This window comes from Pinus tabuliformis, chromosome 4_1 (assembly GCF_031772625.1).
Source record: "Pinus tabuliformis cultivar Carrire ecotype Pingquan chromosome 4_1, CPIR1, whole genome shotgun sequence".
Classification (NCBI taxonomy): domain Eukaryota; kingdom Viridiplantae; phylum Streptophyta; class Pinopsida; order Pinales; family Pinaceae; genus Pinus; species Pinus tabuliformis.
In genome coordinates, this window is record NC_142303.1 from 826,141,460 (window position 1) to 826,152,571 (window position 11,112).

The following is an 11,112-nucleotide window of genomic DNA, read 5'->3' on the forward strand; positions in this document are numbered from 1 at the left end:
CACATGGCACATCTTCCATCCTTTCCCATTTGACATTAATTCCAACATTATGCTCAACAAAAATATTTTATTTATGTTTGATATTGTGTACATTAACATGTATTTTATTGCTAGTAGTAAATTAAGGAAGGTACAAAGCATGTATTCATGAAATAAATCCATATTAAGAATTGAATAAACTACACCTCTCACTATAAGATAATTTTATTTAAACTAAGTATTAAAATATTATATTTAAATTCAACATTAAAATATTATTATCATTTTTTCTCCCTAAATCTATATAAAGTTAATATCCTTAGATGGGGTGTTTCACATGTGAGGGGGTGGGGGATGGGTTTCCACCATCCATTCAGTTAGGGGGACACGGTAGCACATCCCTCTAGCTAGTTATTTCATTCAAAAAATCAGTGCACATAGTGTATTAAACATGCATTCTAACACTATGAATTTTTAACTCATTTCTTGTCATCTACATTCTTAGCATATCTGCCTTGTCTAGCTCACAATATTCTTGCTCTATTATATGTGATCTCTATCTCATGTGACCGAGAACACTCTGCCACCATCAAAATGGAATCCAATGCCCCAGTGACGACAATTTATGGCTCCACGAAGGCCAACCACCTTAGCCAAAATGATTATGAGTGAAAAAGAGTAAACAAAAATGACTATCTGGAAATACCATTGGTTCAATTCTCACCTCAATGTAGTGATTCATCCATTGAAGAGTAGCCTAAATTAGCTCAATTCTATGATTCATGCTCGCAAAGACTCTTTGTTTCTAGTTGTCCAAGAAAAACTAGAGAAAGGGAAAGCCAGGTCATTAGCACGATTTTCTCCACGAAGTCGACAACTTCCCTTCTGCATATTTACTAACACTCCTCTAAGCTCGATAACGGGGTTCTCTATGCAACAACTTATCTAAAGCCTCAAAGCAGATGGGTGCACTCTTCAACGGTGAATCTCCATCACATCAGTAGAGTGTCTCTTCCCTTAAGCAAGTTAAACCTTCAATAGAGGAAATTTTAGCATAGAAGTGCCAATGAAATTTTCAGGTAATTTCCATGTCATAATAAGTAAACCAATATAAATCCTTTAAATTTAAAAAGTGGTACATACAACTATTTTGGAGGGAAAAGAAGAAAAACTACTATTTTCAATTGTATTTTTAGCTTATCTCCTTATAGGTTTACCTGCATTTCAAGTGTAGAGAGTCATAGGATGTGGAATTAAATTCCACATTTAACGAGTACCCATTGTGCATACTTTTGAGATGAACAAATTGATAAAAAGTGAAGATACATTAAAAAAGTGTATTGAACACGCTTTTTTAATGTATCTTCAATTTTTATCAATGCGGTGCTTCTTAAAAGTATGCACAATGGGTACTTGTTGGATGTGCAATTTAATTTTGGATCCAACAAGTTTCTACACTTGAAATTTCAGTAAACCTATAAGGAGATAAGCCAAAAATACAATTAAAAAAATAGGTTTCTTTTTTTTCCCTCCAAATTTTATAAATCTTATTTTATTATTTTAACTATTATTTTATTATTTTTCCTTCGGAGGCCACTTTTAGGCTGAAATTTCCTCTAATGCACCACCCTGGTTTTTTCTTAAGTGTTATTTTCTCGATGTTCTTGTCTAGATAGTCATTCCCTATAACAACTCAAATCCTCTTTCCACCTTGGTTGGTTGTCAACCATTTTCACTTTTGGGATTCCCTCTCTCATTTGTAGCTTCTAACTCTTTGTGGAATTCTTTATGTTGGCATTCTCTCAACCCCTCTAGCACCCTCTATTCTCCTAGTACACACCTCAACTCAGAGCATGGTGATGGCTTTGTCACACCATCTCGACCTTTAGGTGTGTCCATCTCTACCTCGCCCTTGATACATCATTACCTATTCCATAGCCTTCATTGCATTGATGTGCGGTCGCCATGCCATTTCAGTGAGCTTTGTTCCATAAGGGTATAGTTTACTATCTAGAAAGGGTTAATCATGGCAATGCATGAACTCATCATAGAGTGATGAAAGAAGTTGCTTATTTTTGGGATCTTACCCTATCCCCCGTTTAGGAAGAAGTCGATCAGGTTGGGACGAAAGTTACAAATCAAGGGCATCTCCTCTCAGACACTGAGGTACTAGCAAAGTTAGTTGATTAGGTGCCTGATACAGGGGACACAAATGGGTGTTTCAATAAGTATATGCATACAGTGGACTTGTATTCGCATATGAAATTTGTACTGGGAAAGGATCTCTTGGATTGACATGAGAAAAGAGAGGATATCATCATCTCCATGGATCATTTCCATTGACACGTGATAGACCTAGACTAACCACTAGAGCACATTGATAAGAACTTGGGCATTCTTCATACTACCAGTAGCTCACTAGGAAACAACAAGGAGCCGATCTAGGTTGCAGCAACATATTTGGATCCTTTTTCCTAGTCTCTTTATCCTATTATGTCCTTGGTTTCATAGTTTCATGTCTACATGTTTTACTCTTATGGCCTCAAAGGCCTGTATATTAGTAGATCTATGGTATATTTTAAACTTTTGGGCAACTTTTTGTCTTCTTCCTCTCTTAAAAGGGTACATTTTTGGATTTTATCAGGCTTCCCCTATGACTAACCAATCTAAACTCTCTAGTTTTATCATGTAATTTCTTGTTTTGAAGGTAATACAATTTTTACTCAAAAGAGAAAACTTTATATGAAATATATATGAATATTTTAATTAAAATGAATACTCAAATATCTTATTTAAAGTTAGTATTGAAATATTTTGGAATAGAAAAGGAACTACATGTTTACTAAAAAGTGAAAAAAAAATACATTCAATTACTTTATCTCTATATAATATTGATAAAATCATGTTATTTTTTTCCAGTGGAAAAAACGGTAACTTTTTATTAAGAAAAATGAAAAGTTACACTTGCAGATGCATTGAGGCATTTCCATAATCTGCCCATTGGGCTCGAGTGCTTCCGCACCCCACGCAACGTTAAAGAACTAACGTGCAGATTGAAGAGAAAAAAGAGAAAAAAGAGAAAAAGGAGGGCAAGAAAAACTGAGTTTAAACTTTACACATCAAGTTTTTCTTCCCTTTTTCTTTTCAACCTTGCGCCATTCTCCTTGGGTGGGCTCGATCGAAGCTATAACTAACTGGGTTTCTGCTTTCTGAGAACCCCCTTCCTTGTATGAATCTGAAGTATCTGACTGATGGTGCCGTTTGATCCCTCCCATACTTTGATCCTCGTTTGCCTTTTCTACCTGATTTGGATGAAGCTGTGAGACCTTATTGTCTACTGTGGTTTCCTTCTGGGTCTCCTTTTCTTGAGATGATTCAACATTCTCTTCAGGGGAATCTTCTTCTTCTGCTTCTGATTCTTCACCTTCTGCATTAGGGGGAGAAAATTGCCATCCTTTCCTCTGCTTCCCTTTCTGCTTTCTTTTGCCGTTTGCTTTCTTGGCTTCTGGGCATGTGCTTTGCAGATGTCCTGTTTGCCTGCAAAGCCTACATCTGAAAGCTGTGTTTTCGTAGTCTAGTGCTTGCAGCCAATTTTGTTGTTTGTAGATCAGCCTTATATTGTCTGGCAGCCCCTTGCTTAAATCTACTTCCACACAAATGCGCGCGAAAGTGTAGACCCTTTCATCAATCCTTTCCAGATCTGTTTTGATGTATTTTCCTATGCTGTTCCCTATTCCTTCCAAGACTTGTTCACTCCAGAAATGGAGGGGAAGGTTGTATAAACGGACCCAGACCGGTACTTTGGATACAGTCATTTTATTTGGGTCAAAATCTGGAAACCATGGAGTCATGAACAGTCCCGACGTTCCCCAGAACCAAGGTCCAGCACTGATGATTGTATCCCTGACTTCCCTGGATGCAAATCTGACGATGAAAAACCCCTTAGAGCATAGATGTATATCACATTCCATGGTCCAACTGGTGAAAATCCAGTGAAATAGGTCCAGAGGTTTTGGCCAAAAACTGTTGAAACGACATATTAGGGCCTGCGTTTCATAGTCCTTTACGAAATCATCGATCCCTGAAGAGTCAAAGTTAAGGGCTGGAGTTTCCCCTAGCTGATCTACTATATATGGCCTGGGTATATATCCGCCTTGTTCTGGAGAAGACCCTGAATCTCTGTTGCCTTGAAGAATGTTTTTGTAGGAAGAAAACCCTTTGGGTTGATGCTGAGGTGCTGCCTTCTTCCCCTTTTCTCCTCCTGAGAAGCTTGTCTGTCCCTGATGCATAGCCCCTCCTCTCAGCCTGAAGTTTAAAACAATAGTTTCTTCTGGACTAATCTCATAACTTCCCAAAGATCTATTATCCTGGAGAGACCACCTGCCTCTGACCAAATGTTGAAACTGAACAGGATATCCGGTCATTGCCCAGATTTGTTGTTTCAGCTGCATGATAGTGCTTCCTGTATGTACCCACACTAAACAGGTTTTCCCCTCTGGGGTTTTAATAAAAATCTGAAAATGAAAATGATTTGTTGTTACCTGAGGGCTGGGTTTTCGCTGAGTTCCTGGTCTGCCTGACCTGATGTCACTGCTGATTAGCAAGTGCTCTGACTGTAGACTGTCTTCCAGATCTAACCTCTTGTTGAACCTTTCTGCCCTTTGCATTTCAAGATCTGCTTCCCCTCCGCTCAGCCGATGCACCATTCCACCGATCTGCTGCCTGGGACTGGACAGATCGGTTAGATCCATCCCGGATCTGCAAGATTTGGCCCAAACCGTTATGTGAGGGGGCAGATCTGCCACATGCAGGCCCCCTTCTTTGATTGCATTGACCAAATCAGTGTGAAAAACCACAAATTTCTTCTCAGCGTTCACGCGGCGAAGCCACCTTCCATTCAAGTCGCGGCAAGCATCAAAATTGCTGGTCTTCTTCTGGCCGGTCTTGGTGACGGCGCCCCTCATAAGATAGCTGAAACCCCCTTTGCCCCCTCTTAGGCGGAGAAGGAGATGGACTTGTGTATATAGGTCGTCGCAGCCAGCAACCAGAAGGCCATCAGCGTTGATCTGGCGGGTGCCCGAAACGAGCCTCTGAAACTGCGGAAGGATTTTAATCAGATCGAAACGCCCATTCTTCAGATTTCAGACCGCAAGGTGGGATGCAGACACCTGCAGACCTTTTGATCTGCCATCCAAACCCTTGTCTAAGATTTGATACATGACGGTGGGTGGTCTCAAGTTCGAACCCTGGGAAATCCTTTCGCTCCGCGCACCGTCCCTCGCTCCCTTGCACAATAAGTTTATATATCGATAAAATCATGTTATTTAATATGGGCATTGAAATATTTTATTCATGGATAACAATGAATTCTTTTTTTGTTATTAATATTCTTTTAAACCATGTCTCAAAAATATGTTGAGAACTAAATGAATTACTCATCTTTCTCATTTTGATTTGTAATACCAATAATATTGTGCTAAGAGGATGTTGTAATATCTTATGTTGTCATGTTATGTTATGTATACAAAAATAATATAATAAAATAAAAATAAAAAATAAAACTAACCGTTAATAAAATAAAAATAATGTATTGAACCATGGTGTTCATATGGAATATAACCTATTTAAACGGGTAAAGAGTTTATAAAGGGTGAAAGACTAACCTAGATCCATCTTAACTCTGGATCTACCAAGTGTCGAGAGAGATCAAATATGTTTTCACTCCTAAATTAATGGTTCGACAAACAAAATTGGTTAAATTGGATGTTAGCGAAATAACATTGAAATTTGATGTTCTTGAATTTCATTCCTAGATGAATTTATTCAATGAGGTTCACAAATCTCAAGCTGAAGATGAACAACCCAAACACTAAAAAGAAAAATTTCATGAAATTATTCTAAAATTCTATTGAAATTTGTTTCAAGTTCCTTAAGAAATCAAGGAAATTCAAAAATTCTATTCAAATTCTAAAGGCTACAACCTACTTGCTCTTAAAATAGGAAAAAAGATCTAGGTTATCCGCATTAATGGAATGTTGTTTATGAATGTCAAACTCAACTTGGAGAAACCAATATGAGTTAGGTTATCTTTAGGCGGATACTATGAGGTTACCTTATGAGGACACTGAGAATCATATTTTGATCTACATAAAATGAAATAATATTTTTCATTTCTATTAGTTTATCTTTAGCCTCACAATTTTGATTTGTTAATTTTTTATTTATACCATAAACACTTAAATTATATATATATATATATATATATATATATATATATATATATATATATATATGTGTGTGTGTGTCTAACATTTCACTAAAATATAAAAGTTAAATAAAACATAGATATACTAAAAATTATTTTAATATTTAATTTTTTAATTTTGTTGTCATTTATTTTATTATATATATGTTTTTCAATTTTTTTATTTCTACCATATATACTTAAATTATATAAATTTATATATTTAAAAAAAGTTATTTTATATATATACATGATGATGATGATGATGGTTAACGTCCACTGAGACCAAATTTTGGTCTATCGGACCTAAAGAAACAAATTATTTAGTTTGATTTAAGATTTTATTCCTATGCTCAAAAAGCTTGGAGAGAAGCATCCCGAGCTCATTATAATTTTGACATCTTAAAAGGCTAGGAAGGTCAGTATTATGATAAAGATTATGAAACTGAGATCTAATGTGGTTGTATGCGAGGCACTCTAAGAGGAAGTGGTTTTCATCCTCGATGTTCCTATGCTCACAGAGATGGCAGATCCTTTCCATCCATGGTGTTTTAGGAACTGCCCAACGACCTGTTTCACTATGAAGCTCATGAGAGTTCGTTCTAATCTTTGCTATATTAATTTTCTTCTTTGAGCTAGTTAAAATAGAGAGATACTTTTGATCTTCTAGGGTAGGGTTGATGACCTTCTTCTTTTTTTTTCACTTCTGGTTCACGGATACTATGGTCAGTGGTCCGCTACGTCCAGGATCGGAAGTCTCTAGGGTGGACCCCACCCGAAGGGGGTCACACCCCTCGGCCATCACAGACCTAACCCCAAGAGCTTTCCGGTTTCGACCCTGTGACCTCCCATTGGCGAGGCCCCGGCTTGACCGATTGAGCTAACCCTTGGGGCTTTGATGACCTTCTTATAATAACTTAATTTTCTTTTAGCCACTAAATCTTTCTCACACCACATTTTTTCTTTAAACTTAGAAGTAACAATATTTTTAATGTTATTAATGTTTTGCAATGCATCATTCTCATATAAAATACAAATTTAAATTATATAAATTTATATAATTATTGACATTTATAATAAAAATGTATAAATTTATAGACAATTATAATAAAAGTGTATTATTTCCATAAATAGTATTTTAATTTTTCAATTTTGTTTTAGTTGATTATTTTTTAATATATATATATAAAATATACATTTTTAACATTCTATTATTATTTTGAATATATGTATGATAAGTTTTTATTTATATTATAAATACTTAAATTATGTAAATTTATGTATTTATAAACACTTATAATAGAAATAAAAAAGTATTTCAACAATAATAAAAAAAATTATATATATATGAAAATTATTTTAATCTTTATTTTTTTTTTGTGATTTATTATTTTTATATATGTTGATTTCTTATTTATATTAAACATATTTAAATTATATAAATTTATAAATCTTTACATATATTTATAAAACCTTATAATAGAAGTGTAATGTTTTAATAAAACATAAAAATTATATTTATATATATATATATATATATATATAATTTTGAATTTTTTTAGTATGTCAAATTTAATATTGATTTTTTTTCAAAATTCTAACTAACTAATTTTTGTTGAACTTTAAAGTTTTTGAATTCAAACACTAACGAGAAGTGAATTAGTTTCACTATAAAAAAGGTTTGCACCTCAAGAAATTTGATCCCTGTTGAAGTTAAAATGGATCTAGGATAGTTTTAGTTAATTCTATGTACAATGTATTCTTTTTAAAGTTAAGTTAATCACATAGTTCATGGTGGTTTGTATGTTTGTATATATTTAACAAATTACATTAACAAATTAAAAATAATAATAATAATAATAATAAAATTAATGTTGGCCACAAATAAAATACTTTAATTTCTACTTTAATTTGACATCAACTTTATTGAGTCAAGAGGCTCATTCTACATCCTATGATGTGTAACTCTGTCCATCTATCTGTCATAAAAAATTTGCACAAATTGGATCCCTCGCGGCTCATGTTAGATCCATATTTAAGATGGATTTATATAAAGAAACAAAGTAATCGAAAGTAAAAATTTCTAATTTGAAGCTCACATGTCAATGAAAAACAATATGAATTACATATTTCATTGAGAATAAATGTCAAATTTAAGTAGTAAAGAAATTACACATCTTCCTTGTATTAAAAAAATAGAAAGCAATTACAATCCAAATTAGTTTGTATTCAATTATTTTACTTCTTTATATAAAATTATCCAATATTAGGATAGAAATTTAAAAAAAAAAAATCGGAACCAAACATTCAAAGATTCTTTAATATTAATTCAAATTTTGTTAATGTAACCATCAACGAACCAGAGAACTAATATCTGTTAATGTAACCATCAACGAACCAGAGAACTAATATGTATATAATTCTAGGAGACAACTCCTTCCCAGATTAAAAAATTTTAAAAAAATATGATATATAACCCTTCCTTCTTAATATATAAAAATATTAAGAAAACTACAGGTAATTTGCTTTGTTTGCAAGATAATATTCAACATATATTTTAGATTTTTCGTGGCAAATGACTGAGGCAAAACCAAAGCTCATGTCGCTTAGGTTGAATCGCTTATGATTCATGACATCACTCGCACGATTAAATTTGGATAAGAGAAATTGAACCAAATGCCCACTTGACCTTTCTGCAGGGTACAAATATCAGAAAATATCAGAAAAGCCCTTCAATAGATGAAATTCTTGGTGTAATTGGGATCTACAATGATGGTTCAATCGAGCGTCCCCTAAACGTTTGGAATACACCAGTGACTACTTCTCAGGTATTTGTGGATGGAGTGGCAACCAGAGATTTGGAGATCAATCCTCATACGGCCATTTGGGCTCGCATTCTTTGCCTGAACCTGCGACAGATCATATGAGCGAATTGGAGAAATACCGCGTACTGCTTCATTTCCATGGTGGAGGGTTTTGTATAGGGAGTGCAGACTGGAGATGCTACAACGTATTTCTATTTCGGCTTGTGAATCAGTGTAGGGTGATGTGCGTTTCAGTAAATTACAGACTGGCGCCCGAACACCGTCTTCCTGCAGCATGCGAGGACGCCATGGAATCTGTTGAATGGCTCCACCGTCTGGCGCGCGGGGACTGGGAAGATCCGTGGCTGAGTCGCTATGGAGATTTGACGCGCTGTATTTTGGCGGGAGAAAACGCTGGAGGAACCCTGGTGCACGAGGTGGCCATTCGTGCAGCACCTATGGAACGTTTACATCACCTCAGGCTCTGCGGGGGCATCATGATACACCCAGGATTTGTGAGAGAGCACAGGAGCAAATCCGAGATGGAGACTCCTCCAGAGCTACTTGCCTGGCCAGAGGGTAGCACTAATGACCATCCCGTCGCCAATCCAATGGGATCGTTAGCTCCAAATCTAAAAGATGTGAATGTTCCTCCGTTCCTGGTGGCGATAGCGGACCACGATCTGATCCGTGACACGCAGTTTGAGTATTGTGAGGCCATGAAGATTGCGGGGAAAAATGTGGAGGCATTCATATCTAAGAATATGGGACATTGTTCTTATCTCAATACCATGGACGCCCACATCTCACGGCAGACACAAGATCTATTGGATGCCATACAAAATTTCATTATAAAGATTTCTTGTCAAGAGATTGCCAAATAGCCTTAACAACAAAAGCACACTCCTCCGTCATGTTGTTTTGAGCGCTGACATAATTCTCATCCTTACTATATTCTCTCGTTTTCTCCATCTAGAAATTGTGTGCAGTAGATATGAATAATTTGTCTGTCCTCTATTTATCTGAATAATTTGTTCTCTATAGATCATGCTTTGTGTGCCATACTCAACTCTGTCATGGTTTCTGGTTCCTTACTTCCATCCACATACCTTCTGGTCACTTTCCATTATTCCTTATTCATTATACCCCAAAATATACCATATCCTTGGGGTAGCTTTCTAATGCTCTTGGAGATTAGGGGTGTTTAATCTTGCACACTAGATGATACGATTGAAATCCTTAGAGGTGTTGTTTCCCTGGATATTATTAGTTCATGCAGATGATAGAATGAACCAAATTCAACTATAAAAATGCATAAATGTAATAATTATTGTTTTGAATTAATTATCATTATAAAAACAACTTATTTACACTTTGTAACTCAACATTAGTGCATATTCTTTATGAAATATATGTAAATATGTTTTGAGTTAATTAATTTGTTGTGTTATTTTTCTTTCGATTATTGAGAAGTCTTGAGAGAAAATTTAAATGAATGTTCATTAATTATATTTTAAGATCGTGATCCCATTTATGAATATCAACATTATTAATTTTCTATTTCCAATCATATAATTGTAATTAGCTTATCATTTTCATTAACTCTATTGTAGTTAAGATTTTTCTTAAATAACGCTGTAAGTGTTCTTACATGTATGGTTTCATGTATACTTAAGAAAAGTGATTAACACCCTACCATTGGGGATAATATTCATAAAATTTGGTGGAAAATGTTTAACTTTATCGTTTGCATTGCATTAGGGAAAAGTTTACAATACATTCCCATAGTTGCAAAATAAAATTTTATTAATTAAATATTAAATAGGGGTACTTTTCACCCTTTCGGCCCCTTTTTTAACCATCGTGCAAGTTTTGAGGCACATTGTTGATTTTCTACATATCTATGGTTGAAGAGATATGTTCAAGGCCCTAGAGCATTCAAATGTTAATGAGGGGGCGGGGGTAGTTAGAAATAGTGCTTGATCAATATACCACCAGGACACATGTCACACAAAGAATTATGTTGAGGGTCCTCTCCTCAGTTTTTGAAACAACCTGCTCACCATCCTTAAAGCACTCAGTGAT

General features: G+C 35.0%; 1 pseudogene; it reads left to right on the forward strand.

The window, feature by feature from the left end:
- Positions 1-8,798: 8,798 nt before the first annotated feature.
- LOC149178783 (putative carboxylesterase 17) lies at positions 8,799-9,911 on the forward strand (annotated as a pseudogene).
- Positions 9,912-11,112: the final 1,201 nt, after the last annotated feature.